Consider the following 13,484-nt stretch of genomic DNA (forward strand, 5'->3'; position numbering starts at 1 on the left):
TTTGGAGAAAGGATTATCTGCAAGTTCTTTGAAGGGACAGATTTCTGCTTTATCTGTTTTACTTCACAAGAAGCTGGCGGCTGTGCCAGATGTTCAGGCTTTTGTTCAGGCTCTGGTTAGAATCAAGCCTGTTTACAAACCTTTGACTCCTCCTTGGAGTCTCAATTTAGTTCTTTCAGTTCTTCAAGGGGTTCCGTTTGAACCCTTACATTCCGTAGATATTAAGTTATTATCTTGGAAAGTTTTGTTTTTGGTTGCAATTTCTTCTGCTAGAAGAGTTTCAGAGTTATCTGCTCTGCAGTGTTCTCCTCCTTATCTGGTGTTCCATGCAGATAAGGTGGTTTTGCGTACTAAACCTGGTTTTCTTCCGAAAGTTGTTTCTAACAAAAATATTAACCAGGAGATAGTTGTGCCTTCTTTGTGTCCGAATCCAGTTTCAAAGAAGGAACGTTTGTTGCACAATTTGGATGTAGTTCGGGCTCTAAAATTCTATTTAGAGGCTACAAAGGATTTCAGACAAACATCTTCCTTGTTTGTTGTTTATTATGGTAAAAGGAGAGGTCAAAAAGCAACTGCTACCTCTCTCTCTTTTTGGCTTAAAAGCATCATCAGATTGGCTTATGAGACTGCCGGACGGCAGCCTCCTGAAAGAATCACAGCTCATTCCACTAGGGCTGTGGCTTCCACATGGGCCTTCAAGAACGAGGCTTCTGTTGATCAGATATGTAAGGCAGCGACTTGGTCTTCACTGCACACTTTTACCAAATTTTACAAATTTGATACTTTTGCTTCTTCTGAGGCTATTTTTGGGAGAAAGGTTTTGCAAACCGTGGTGCCTTCCATCTAGGTGACCTGATTTGCTCCCTCCCATCATCCGTGTCCTAAAGCTTTGGTATTGGTTCCCACAAGTAAGGATGACGCCGTGGACCGGACACACCTATGTTGGAGAAAACAGAATTTATGTTTACCTGATAAATTACTTTCTCCAACGGTGTGTCCGGTCCACGGCCCGCCCTGGTTTTTTAATCAGGTCTGATGATTTAATTTCTCTAACTACAGTCACCACGGTATCATATGATTTCTCCTATGCAAATATTCCTCCTTTACGTCGGTCGAATGACTGGGGAAGGCGGAGCCTAGGAGGGATCATGTGACCAGCTTTGCTGGGTTCTTTGCCATATCCTGTTGGGGAAGAGAATATCCCACAAGTAAGGATGACGCCGTGGACCGGACACACCGTTGGAGAAAGTAATTTATCAGGTAAACATAAATTCTGTTTTTTGAGAAGTTTAATGGAAACTCTAGCCAGGTAATTTACATCCTGTTGGCTGAAAGATGCTCGGAAAGATCTCAAATCTTAGATAGGGCCAGTCTGGGAATAAAAAGCAGCCCTGGAAGAATGTGAAGACCAGCTCTTTTTTCCATTGATACATGCAAACAGGTGTATAATATGTATTAATACTTTCCCCTTCTGGTGAACCGCAGCCGTCCCACAGTCTCTCCCAAGGTCTGTGTGAATAGATCAGGTGTGCTAGCTGGAGGCGCTGGTTCAGCTTGTATCAGTCGTTGGTATCTTCCTTTCCTTCCTCGGTTTTATAACTCTAGGTGCAAAATAGTGGTGCTGAAATATCAGACAATACACCATACAAAGGTGAACATCTACTCACAGTGTATATTGCAGGTTACCGGCTCCTTCCCAATATGAAAAGACAATATCACAGATTCAGTGAAAAAGAGCTGAATAAAGACAAACTTTTTTACTGAATCTGTGATATTGTCTTTTCATATTGGGAAGGAGCCGGTAACCTGCAATATACACTGTGAGTAGATGTTCACCTTTGTATGGTGTATTGTCTGATATTTCAGCACCACTATTTTGCACCTAGAGTTATACAACCGAGGAAGGAAAGGAAGATACCAATGACTATTTTCCATTGAGTTTGTAGAATGCACATGCCCCGTATTTCTTTCTAATGACACAATGAGTCCACAGATCATCTAATTACTATTGGGAATATCACTCCTGCCCAGCAAGAGGCGGCAAAGAGCACCACAGCAAAGCTGTTAAATTTCCCTCCAACCCCAGTCATTCTCTTTGCCTATGTTAGAGCAAGGAAGTTGTAAAGTTAGGTGTTAGGAAAAGATTCTTCAAGCAAGATTTTATTATTTTTTTTTAAGCAGTGCAAGATTGTTCTAGGGTGTAGCCGTAGTCCATATCAGTCTCTTAAGTAGAGCAGTGGTGACTTTAAACCAATGGGAACTTGTGGGACATAATTCTCACTGCGCCTCCCATGTATTTTTGCTGCCCTAACCATGCAAGCCTGAGTAAGATTACTCAGTCTTTGTTTCTACCCACAGGTCCATGTCAGGGAACTGGCCTCCCAAACCTAGTGAGCTGCCGTGCTGCCTGGTAGAAGTATTAAGGTAAGTGCTAACTTTCTGTTTTTCTGTTACATGCAGAGAAAAAGGATAGCACTTTTACTTTCATTGGGACAAGTTACATTCACCATTGACAGGGGAATATTTATTAAGGGCAGCAGAACAGGCACTGGGGACGAGGAGAATCTGTCTCTTGGTGATGTATTTGTTTTTTATACTTCACTCCCGACGGCTGTGATAATTAAGATCGGGAGTTTTCAGGTTACGCCCATGACGGGCGGAGTTAGATACGGCGGCAGCTCCAATTGTGCGCCTTTTTTTCTGGCCCTGTTTGTCACTTCCTGTGTCTCCGGAGGCAAATTCACTTGCGTCACAGATTCAGCAGCGTTGCGGTTACAGACCGCAGTGTTTATAGAGTTGAGTCCGGATCAGTCACAAAGTAATTTACTTTGTTAGCAGGCAGGCAGGTAAGCACCTCAGCAACACTAGGCTGAGGTGTAGAGTTGTCTGGAAATTATTTTGGAGGCTAAGGTGTAATTTTAATAGCAGAAAAATAAAGCAGCTATTTTGTTCAAAATTGTGTTTAAAATTTAAAGGATCCGTAACAGAAAATATTCCCCAAAACAAAAACAATTTTTTTTTAATTTTTGTTTTGGGGGATATTTTTTGAATTAAATGTCAGTTGTCTGTTTATTGGTTAATAAAGATGGACCAAGAAACCCTGCAAGATGTTACATGTTCTTTATGTTTTGATGCTAATGTAGAACCACCAATCCCTTTCTGTTCCTCATGTATTGAGAGAACTTTACATTACAGGGATAGGCTTTTTCCTGAGCCAACATTGTCTAAGGCGGATACTGTTCAGGAGTCTTCTGACAAAGTTCAAGATATATGCCGCAGCTTTCTCCTCAAGCGTCCCAAAATTTAGCGTCCATACAGCCAGTGTCTTGCGCTTCCTTTATTACTCCACCTGGAGTTATCTTGCAAGACATTGCTTTCCTAATGTCATCAGCGGTATCTGATGCGTTGTCTGCTTTTCCCATGCTGCAGGGAAAGCGCAAGAGGAAATGTAATCAATCTGTGAATAAGGTTGCTGACACAGTAGTGGCTATTCCGAATGTTTCTTCCCAGAAACCTGGAAAGGAAGATACTTCGGTAGCATCTGAGGGTGAAATCTCAGACTCAGACAGTGTTATACCTTTAACTGATACTGAAGTTGTTTCTTTCAGGTTTAAGCTTGAACACCTCCGTTTGTTACTTAAGGAGGTTTTATCTACCCTGGACGACTCCCACACTACGGTCGTAGTCAATCCTAAAAAGTCTAGTAAACTAAACAAGTATTTTGACGTGCCCTCCATGGTGGAGGTATTTCCTGTACCAGATAGGGCTACAGAGATTATTGCTAAGGAATGGGAGAGACCGGGTATCTCTTTCTCTCCATCCCCTATATTTAAAAAGATGTTTCCTATCGCAGACTCTATCAAGGAGTCTTGGCAGACTGTACCCAAAGTGGAAGGAGTAATTTCCATGCTAGCCAAGAGAACAACTATTCCCATAGAGGATAGTTGTTCCTTTAAGGATCCTATGGATAAGAAGTTAGAGGGATTGCTCAAGAAAATGTATGTACACCAGGGTTTACAATGGCAACCTGCGGTTTGTATTGCTACTGTCACTAGTGTGGCAGCATACTGGTTTGATGCGTTGTCTGTAGACCAGACAAAAAGAGAGGCGTTCTTAAACTTTGTTCTTACACTGTCCCAAAAAGGAGGGAACCTTCAGACCAATTTTAGATTTCAAGAGTCTAAACAAATTCCTCAGAGTGCCGTCCTTCAAGATGGAAACTATTCCTTCCATTCTTCCTTTGATCCAAGAGGGTCAATTTATGACAACGGTAGATATAAAGGACGCGTACCTGCATGTTCCCATCCACAGGGACCATCACAAGTTTCTAAGGTTTGCATTTCTAGACAAACACTTCCAGTTCGTGGCTCTTCCATTCCATTCAGCCTTGCCACATCTCCCTGAATTTTCTCAAAGGTTCTGGGATCCCTGTTGGCGGTACTTTGATTGCGGGGCATTGCAGTGGCGCCTTATCTGGACGACCTTCTGGTTCAGACGCCATCCTGAAGGATAAATGCGCGGTCACGATAATGGAAAGCATTGCGCATGCACGAATTGTCGATCGTGGCCGCAATGCGCATGCGATTTTCTTATCATCCTTTTCTCCAACATAGGTGTGTCCGGTCCACGGCGTCATCCTTACTTGTGGGATATTCTCTTCCCCAACAGGAAATGGCAAAGAGCCCAGCAAAGCTGGTCACATGATCCCTCCTAGGCTCCGCCTACCCCAGTCATTCTCTTTGCCGTTGTACAGGCAACATCTCCACGGAGATGGCTTAGAGTTTTTTAGTGTTTAACTGTAGTTTTTATTATTCAATCAAGAGTTTGTTATTTTGAAATAGTGCTGGTATGTACTATTTACTCAGAAACAGAAAAGAGATGAAGATTTCTGTTTGTATGAGGAAAATGATTTTAGCAACCGTCACTAAAATCCATGGCTGTTCCACACAGGACTGTTGAGAGCAATTAACTTCAGTTGGGGGAACAGTGAGCAGTCTCTTGCTGCTTGAGGTATGACACATTCTAACAAGACGATGTAATGCTGGAAGCTGTCATTTTCCCTATGGGATCCGGTAAGCCATGTTTATTACGATCGTAAATAAGGGCTTCACAAGGGCTTATTAAGACTGTAGACTTTTTTTGGGCTAAATCGATTCATTATTAACACATATTTAGCCTTGAGGAATCATTTTATTTGGGTATTTTGATATAATAATATCGGCAGGCACTGTTTTAGACACCTTATTCTTTAGGGGCTTTCCCAAAGCATAGGCAGAGCCTCATTTTCGCGCCGGTGTTGCGCACTTGTTTTTGAGAGGCATGGCATGCAGTCGCATGTGAGAGGAGCTCTGATACTTAGAAAAGACTTTCTGAAGGCGTCATTTGGTATCGTATTCCCCTTTGGGCTTGGTTGGGTCTCAGCAAAGCAGATACCAGGGACTGTAAAGGGGTTAAAGTTCAAAACGGCTCCGGTTCCGTTATTTTAAGGGTTAAAGCTTCCAAATTTGGTGTGCAATACTTTTAAGGCTTTAAGACACTGTGGTGAAAATTTGGTGAATTTTGAACAATTCCTTCATGTTTTTTCGCAATTGCAGTAATAAAGTGTGTTCAGTTTAAAATTTAAAGTGACAGTAACGGTTTTATTTTAAAACGTTTTTTGTACTTTGTTATCAAGTTTATGCCTGTTTAACATGTCTGAACTACCAGATAGACTGTGTTCTGAATGTGGGGAAGCCAGAATTCCTATTCATTTAAATAAATGTGATTTATGTGACAATGACAATGATGCCCAAGATGATTCCTCAAGTGAGGGGAGTAAGCATGGTACTGCATCATTCCCTCCTTCGTCTACACGAGTCTTGCCCACTCAGGAGGCCCCTAGTACATCTAGCGCGCCAATACTCCTTACTATGCAACAATTAACGGCTGTAATGGACAATTCTGTCAAAAACATTTTAGCCAAAATGAACACTTATCAGCGTAAGCGCGACTGCTCTGTTTTAGATACTGAAGAGCATGACGACGCTGATAATAATGTTTCTGAAGGGCCCCTAACCCAGTCTGATGGGGCCAGGGAGGTTTTGTCTGAGGGAGAAATTACTGATTCAGGGAACATTTCTCAACATGCTGAACCTGATGTGATTACATTTAAATTTAAGTTGGAACATCTCCGCATTCTGCTTAAGGAGGTATTATCCACTCTGGATGATTGTGACAAGTTGGTCATCCCAGAGAAACTATGTAAAATGGACAAGTTCCTAGAGGTGCCGGGGCTCCCAGAAGCTTTTCCTATACCCAAGCGGGTGGCGGACATTGTTAATAAAGAATGGGAAAGGCCCGGTATTCCTTTCGTCCCTCCCCCCATATTTAAAAAATTGTTTCCTATGGTCGACCCCAGAAAGGACTTATGGCAGACAGTCCCCAAGGTCGAGGGAGCGGTTTCCACTTTAAACAAACGCACCACTATACCCATTGAGGATAGTTGTGCTTTCAAAGATCCTATGGATAAAAAATTAGAAGGTTTGCTTAAAAAGATGTTTGTTCAGCAGGGTTACCTTCTACAACCAATTTCATGCGTTGTCCCTGTCGCTACAGCCGCATGTTTCTGGTTCGATGAGCTGATAAAGGCGGTCGATAGTGATTCTCCTCCTTATGAGGAGATTATGGACAGAATCAATGCTCTCAAATTGGCTAATTCTTTTACCCTAGACGCCACTTTGCAATTGGCTAGGTTAGCGGCTAAGAATTCTGGGTTTGCTATTGTGGCGCGCAGAGCGCTTTGGTTGAAATCTTGGTCGGCTGATGCGTCTTCCAAGAACAAGCTACTTAACATTCCTTTCAAGGGGGAAAACGCTGTTTGGCCCTGACTTGAAAGAGATTATCTCTGATATCACTGGGGGTAAGGGCCACGCCCTTCCTCAGGATCGGCCTTTCAAGGCAAAAAATAAACCTAATTTTCGTCCCTTTCGTAGAAACGGACCAGCCCAAAGTGCTACGTCCTCTAAGCAAGAGGGTAATACTTCTCAAGCCAAGCCAGCTTGGAGACCAATGCAAGGCTGGAACAAGGGAAAGCAGGCCAAGAAACCTGCCACTGCTACCAAGACAGCATGAAATGTTGGCCCCCGATCCGGGACCGGATCTGGTGGGGGGCAGACTCTCTCTCTTCGCTCAGGCTTGGGCAAGAGATGTTCTGGATCCTTGGGCGCTAGAAATAGTCTCCCAAGGTTATCTTCTGGAATTCAAGGGGCTTCCCCCAAGGGGGAGGTTCCACAGGTCTCAGTTGTCTTCAGACCACATAAAAAGACAGGCATTCTTACATTGTGTAGAAGACCTGTTAAAAATGGGAGTGATTCATCCTGTTCCATTAAGAGAACAAGGGATGGGGTTCTACTCCAATCTGTTCATAGTTCCCAAAAAAGAGGGAACGTTCAGACCGATCTTAGATCTCAAGATCTTAAACAAGTTTCTCAGGGTTCCATCGTTCAAGATGGAAACCATTCGAACTATTCTTCCTTCCATCCAGGAAGGTCAATTCATGACCACGGTGGATTTAAAGGATGCGTATCTACATATTCCTATCCACAAGGAACATCATCGGTTCCTAAGGTTCGCATTCCTGGACAAGCATTACCAGTTCGTGGCGCTTCCTTTCGGATTAGCCACTGCTCCAAGGATTTTCACAAAGGTACTAGGGTCCCTTCTAGCTGTGCTAAGACCAAGGGGCATTGCTGTAGTACCTTATTTGGACGACATTCTGATTCAAGCGTCGTCCCTTCCTCAAGCAAAGGCTCACACGGACATAGTCCTGGCCTTTCTCAGATCTCACGGATGGAAAGTGAACGTGGAAAAGAGTTCTCTATCTCCGTCAACAAGGGTTCCCTTCTTGGGAACAATAATAGACTCCTTAGAAATGAGGATATTTCTGACAGAGGCCAGAAAAACAAAGCTTCTAGACTCTTGTCGGATACTTCATTCCGTTCCTCTTCCTTCCATAGCTCAGTGCATGGAAGTGATCGGGTTGATGGTAGCGGCAATGGACATAGTTCCTTTTGCGCGCATTCATCTAAGACCATTACAACTGTGCATGCTCAGTCAGTGGAATGGGGATTATACAGACTTGTCTCCGAAGATACAAGTAAATCAGAGGACCAGAGACTCACTCCGTTGGTGGCTGTCCCTGGACAACCTGTCACAAGGGATGACATTCCGCAGACCAGAGTGGGTCATTGTCACGACCGACGCCAGTCTGATGGGCTGGGGCGCGGTCTGGGGATCCCTGAAAGCTCAGGGTCTTTGGTCTCGGGAAGAATCTCTTCTACCGATAAATATTCTGGAACTGAGAGCGATGTTCAATGCTCTCAAGGCTTGGCCTCAGCTTGCGAGGGCCAAGTTCATACGGTTTCAATCAGACAACATGACAACTGTTGCGTACATCAACCATCAGGGGGGAACAAGGAGTTCCCTAGCGATGGAAGAAGTGACCAAAATCATTCTATGGGCGGAGTCTCACTCCTGCCACCTGTCCGCTATCCACATCCCAGGAGGGGAAAATTGGGAAGCGGATTTTCTGAGTCGTCAGACATTGCATCCGGGGGAGTGGGAACTCCATCCGGAAATCTTTGCCCAAGTCACTCAGCTGTGGGGCATTCCAGACATGGATCTGATGGCCTCTCGTCAGAACTTCAAAGTTCCTTGCTACGGGTCCAGATCCAGGGATCCCAAGGCGGCTCTAGTGGATGCACTAGTAGCACCTTGGACCTTCAAACTAGCTTATGTGTTCCCGCCGTTTCCTCTCATCCCCAGGCTGGTAGCCAGGATCAATCAGGAGAGGGCGTCGGTGATCTTGATAGCTCCTGCGTGGCCACGCAGGACTTGGTATGCAGATCTGGTGAATATGTCATCGGCTCCACCTTGGAAGCTACCTTTGAGACGAGACCTTCTTGTTCAGGGTCCGTTCGAACATCCAAACCTGGTTTCACTCCAGCTGACTGCTTGGAGATTGAACGCTTGATCTTATCGAAGCGAGGGTTCTCAGATTCTGTTATCGATACTCTTGTTCAGGCCAGAAAGCCTGTAACTAGAAAGATTTACCACAAAATTTGGAAAAAATATATCTGTTGGTGTGAATCTAAAGGATTCCCTTGGGACAAGGTTAAGATTCCTAAGATTCTATCCTTCCTTCAAGAAGGATTGGAAAAAGGATTATCTGCAAGTTCCCTGAAGGGACAGATTTCTGCCTTGTCTGTGTTACTTCACAAAAAGCTGGCAGCTGTGCCAGATGTTCAAGCCTTTGTTCAGGCTCTGGTTAGAATTAAGCCTGTTTACAAACCTTTGACTCCTCCTTGGAGTCTCAATTTAGTTCTTTCAGTTCTTCAGGGGGTTCCGTTTGAACCCTTACATTCCGTTGATATTAAGTTATTATCTTGGAAAGTTTTGTTTTTAGTTGCAATTTCTTCTGCTAGAAGAGTTTCAGAATTATCTGCTCTGCAGTGTTCTCCTCCTTATCTGGTGTTCCATGCAGATAAGGTGGTTTTACGTACTAAACCTGGTTTTCTTCCAAAAGTTGTTTCTAACAAAAACATTAACCAGGAGATTATCGTACCTTCTCTGTGTCCGAAACCAGTTTCAAAGAAGGAACGTTTGTTGCACAATTTGGATGTTGTTCGCGCTCTAAAATTCTATTTAGAAGCTACAAAGGATTTTAGACAAACATCTTCCTTGTTTGTTGTTTATTCCGGTAAAAGGAGAGGTCAAAAAGCAACTTCTACCTCTCTCTCTTTTTGGATTAAAAGCATCATCAGATTGGCTTACGAGACTGCCGGACGGCAGCCTCCCGAAAGAATCACAGCTCATTCCACTAGGGCTGTGGCTTCCACATGGGCCTTCAAGAACGAGGCTTCTGTTGATCAGATATGTAGGGCAGCGACTTGGTCTTCACTGCACACTTTTACCAAATTTTACAAGTTTGATACTTTTGCTTCTTCTGAGGCTATTTTTGGGAGAAAGGTTTTGCAAACCGTGGTGCCTTCCATTTAGGTGACCTGATTTGTTCCCTCCCTTCATCCGTGTCCTAAAGCTTTGGTATTGGTTCCCACAAGTAAGGATGACGCCGTGGACCGGACACACCTATGTTGGAGAAAACAGAATTTATGTTTACCTGATAAATTACTTTCTCCAACGGTGTGTCCGGTCCACGGCCCGCCCTGGTTTTTTTAATCAGGTCTGATAATTTATTTTCTTTAACTACAGTCACCACGGTACCATATGGTTTCTCCTATGCAAATATTCCTCCTTAACGTCGGTCGAATGACTGGGGTAGGCGGAGCCTAGGAGGGATCATGTGACCAGCTTTGCTGGGCTCTTTGCCATTTCCTGTTGGGGAAGAGAATATCCCACAAGTAAGGATGACGCCGTGGACCGGACACACCGTTGGAGAAAGTAATTTATCAGGTAAACATAAATTCTGTTTTTTTCAACACGCATGCGTCCACAGAGAGGAAACATAGTAATGAATGAATAGCTTTAATGCATTCATTCAGTACTATGCTATTTGAGAATCAGAGCAGCCGCTTTGCTCTGCTTGTATGTTGCGAAGCTGCAGTTTCAACAGATGACGTTAGCAGCTGCGACAGACAAAACTACTATGCGCATGCGCTGATCGGGAACGGAAGGGAGGTGATACTTAACAGCTTTGCTGTGGTGCTCTTTGCCTCCTCCTGCTGGCCAGGAGTGATATTCCTAATAGTAATTACTGATGATATGCGGACTCACTGTGTCAAGAAATAAATAAATTTAACAGGTAAGCATAAATTTTGTTTTTCTTACCGTTTGGGACCAGGGCTATTCTTTACATTTCTGCGGTGTTTGTGTTTAGCTGTAATTTTCCTCTTACTCATTTACCCATTTATAATATGTACCCACACATATTATATACCATTTTTCTCGCCATTAAATGGACATCCTAAAGATACCATTATTTTCATCATATCTTATAATTTACTATTAAAAATATATAAAATATAATGGAAAAATGGAAAAACACACACTTTTTCTAACTTTGACCCCCGAAATCTGTTACACATCTACAACCACCAAAAAACACCCATGTTAAATAGTTTCTAAATTTTGTCCTGAGTTTAGAAATACCCAATGTTTACATGTTCTTTGCTTTTTTTTTGCAAGTTATAGGGCAATAAGTACAAGTAGCACTTTGCTATTTCCAAAGCATTTTTTCTTCTTCAAAATTAGCGATAGTTACATTGGAACACTGATATCTGTCAGAAATTCCTGAATATCCCTTCACATGTATAGATTTTTTTTTAGTAGACAACCCAAAGTTTTGATGTAGGGCCATTTTGGTATATTTCATGCCACCATTTCATCGCCAGATGCGATCAAATAAAAAAAATTGTTAACTTTTCTACTAACTTTCACAAACTTTAGTTTTCTCACTGAAATTATTTACAAACAGCTTGTGCAATTATGGCACACGTTGTAAATGCTTCTCTGGGATCCCCTTTGTTCAGAAATAAATAACCTTACCACCCACCAACGATCGGCACCATCGCTGGCCGATGCAGATAGGGCCACAGAGTGGCTCTCTCTGCATCGGATGGTTACTAAAGGGTATTGCACTATGCCTCAACATCGAGGCATCGTTGCAATATCCTGAAAGCAGCAGGAAGTGATCCCTGATCGCTTCCATTGCTTTAAACCCCAGAGGACGTGTCAAGTACGTCCTTGGTTCATAAATGTTATTTGTTGTAGGACGTGCTGGACACGTCCTTGGTCGTCAAGGGGTTAAAGGGACAGTATACACCAATTTTCATTTAACTGCATTTAATAGACACTACTATAAAGAATAATATGCACAGATGCTGATAAAAAAAATCCTGTATAAAACTGCTTTAAAACTTACTTTGAAGCTTCCAGTTTAAAAGTTTACTGCAAGTGGGAAATATCAGACACCCTCCCCCTTCCTTTGCATATGAAAAGACCCTTTACAAAAACAGAAGCAAGCTAGAGTAGGTATACGTTGGTATTTTTCTAAAACTTTGGGGCTTGGTTAGGAGTCTTAAAATCAGAGCAATGTTATTTTAAAATAAGCAAAACTATCCTTTTAAAAAACAAACAAAAAAATGTATGGCTATATAAATAGATCATCAACAAAACATTTATGCAAAGAAAAAAATGAGTGTATAATGTCCCTTTAATTATCCATTCCCCAGTTTTGCAGAACCAACACAGTAATAATAATACACATTTTACCTCTGTAATGACCTTGTATCTAAGCCTCTGCAGACTGCCCCCTTATTGCATTTCTTTTTACAGACTTGCATTTTAGCCAATCAGTGCTCACTCCTCAGTAAATTCACGTGCATGAGCTCAATGTTATCTATATGAAACACATGAACTAACGCCCTCTAGTGGTGAAAAACTGTCAAAATGCATTTAGATTAGAGGCGGCCTTCAAGGTCTAAGAAATTAGCATATAAACCTCCTAGGTTTAGCTTGCAACTAAGAATACAAACAAAGCAAAATTAGTGATAAAAGTTTAAAATTTAAAATTACATGCCCTATATGAATCATGAAAGTTTTTTTTGGACTTGACTGTCCCTTTAAGTAAAAAATATATACACAATATTTTTAGTACACTGTCCCTTTAAGTTAAATTTTAATTTTCAAGTCCAAAGTCAGCTGCAGTTCACTACAATTTACAGTATCATTTCAAAGTAAAACATTTTTTGTTTACTTATTTAACATATTTAGTAACATTACGATTTCTTAATTTAATAATAAAAAATATATAGGTTACATATAAATTATAAAACATGTACCAGTTAACATGCTATCATAATATTGATATACAATAGCACTTATGTAGCTTAGTTAATTAATATTAATTTATTAAATAGGTATTTAAAACAAACATATTCATAATCGCCATCTTATTATTATATTCCAGCGCATTGGAATTTTGCGACGCTTTACAAATACTTTCCCCTCGTTATAACTCTTCCTCACTGATATATCCCAGTGGTGAGACACCTTTTTTATACTAAATTAAAGGGACACTGAACCCAATTTTTTTTCTTTTGTGATTCAGATAGAGCATGACATTTTAAGCAACTTTCTAATTTACTTCTATTATCAAATGTTCTTCATTCTCTTGGTATCTTTATTTGGAATGTAAGTTTAGATGCCAGCCCATTTTTGGTGAACAACCTGGGTTGTCCTTGCTGATTGGTGGATAAATTCATCCACCAATAAACAAGTGCTGTCCAGAGTCCTGAACTAATAAAAAAGCTGAGATGCCTTCTTTTTCAAATAAAGATAGCAAGAGAATAAAGAAAAATTGGTAATAGGAGTAAATTAGAAAGTTGTTTAAAATTGCATGCTCTATCTGAATCACAAAAGAAAAAAAATTGGTTTCAGTGTCCCTTTAATGCATATTCGCATCTTATGAGAAAATTGCTTTATTTTCC

At 41.7% G+C, this 13,484-nt stretch overlaps 1 protein-coding gene across 1 annotated transcript in view; it reads left to right on the plus strand.

Moving 5' to 3' along the window:
* The window catches only part of GRAMD1A (GRAM domain containing 1A), a 312,874-nt gene that overhangs the window by 246,946 nt on the left and 52,444 nt on the right, over nucleotides 1–13,484 (plus strand). The gene's annotated exons all lie outside the window — the stretch shown is intronic.

Source organism: Bombina bombina, chromosome 8 (assembly GCF_027579735.1).
Source record: "Bombina bombina isolate aBomBom1 chromosome 8, aBomBom1.pri, whole genome shotgun sequence".
Taxonomy (NCBI): Eukaryota; Metazoa; Chordata; class Amphibia; order Anura; family Bombinatoridae; genus Bombina; species Bombina bombina.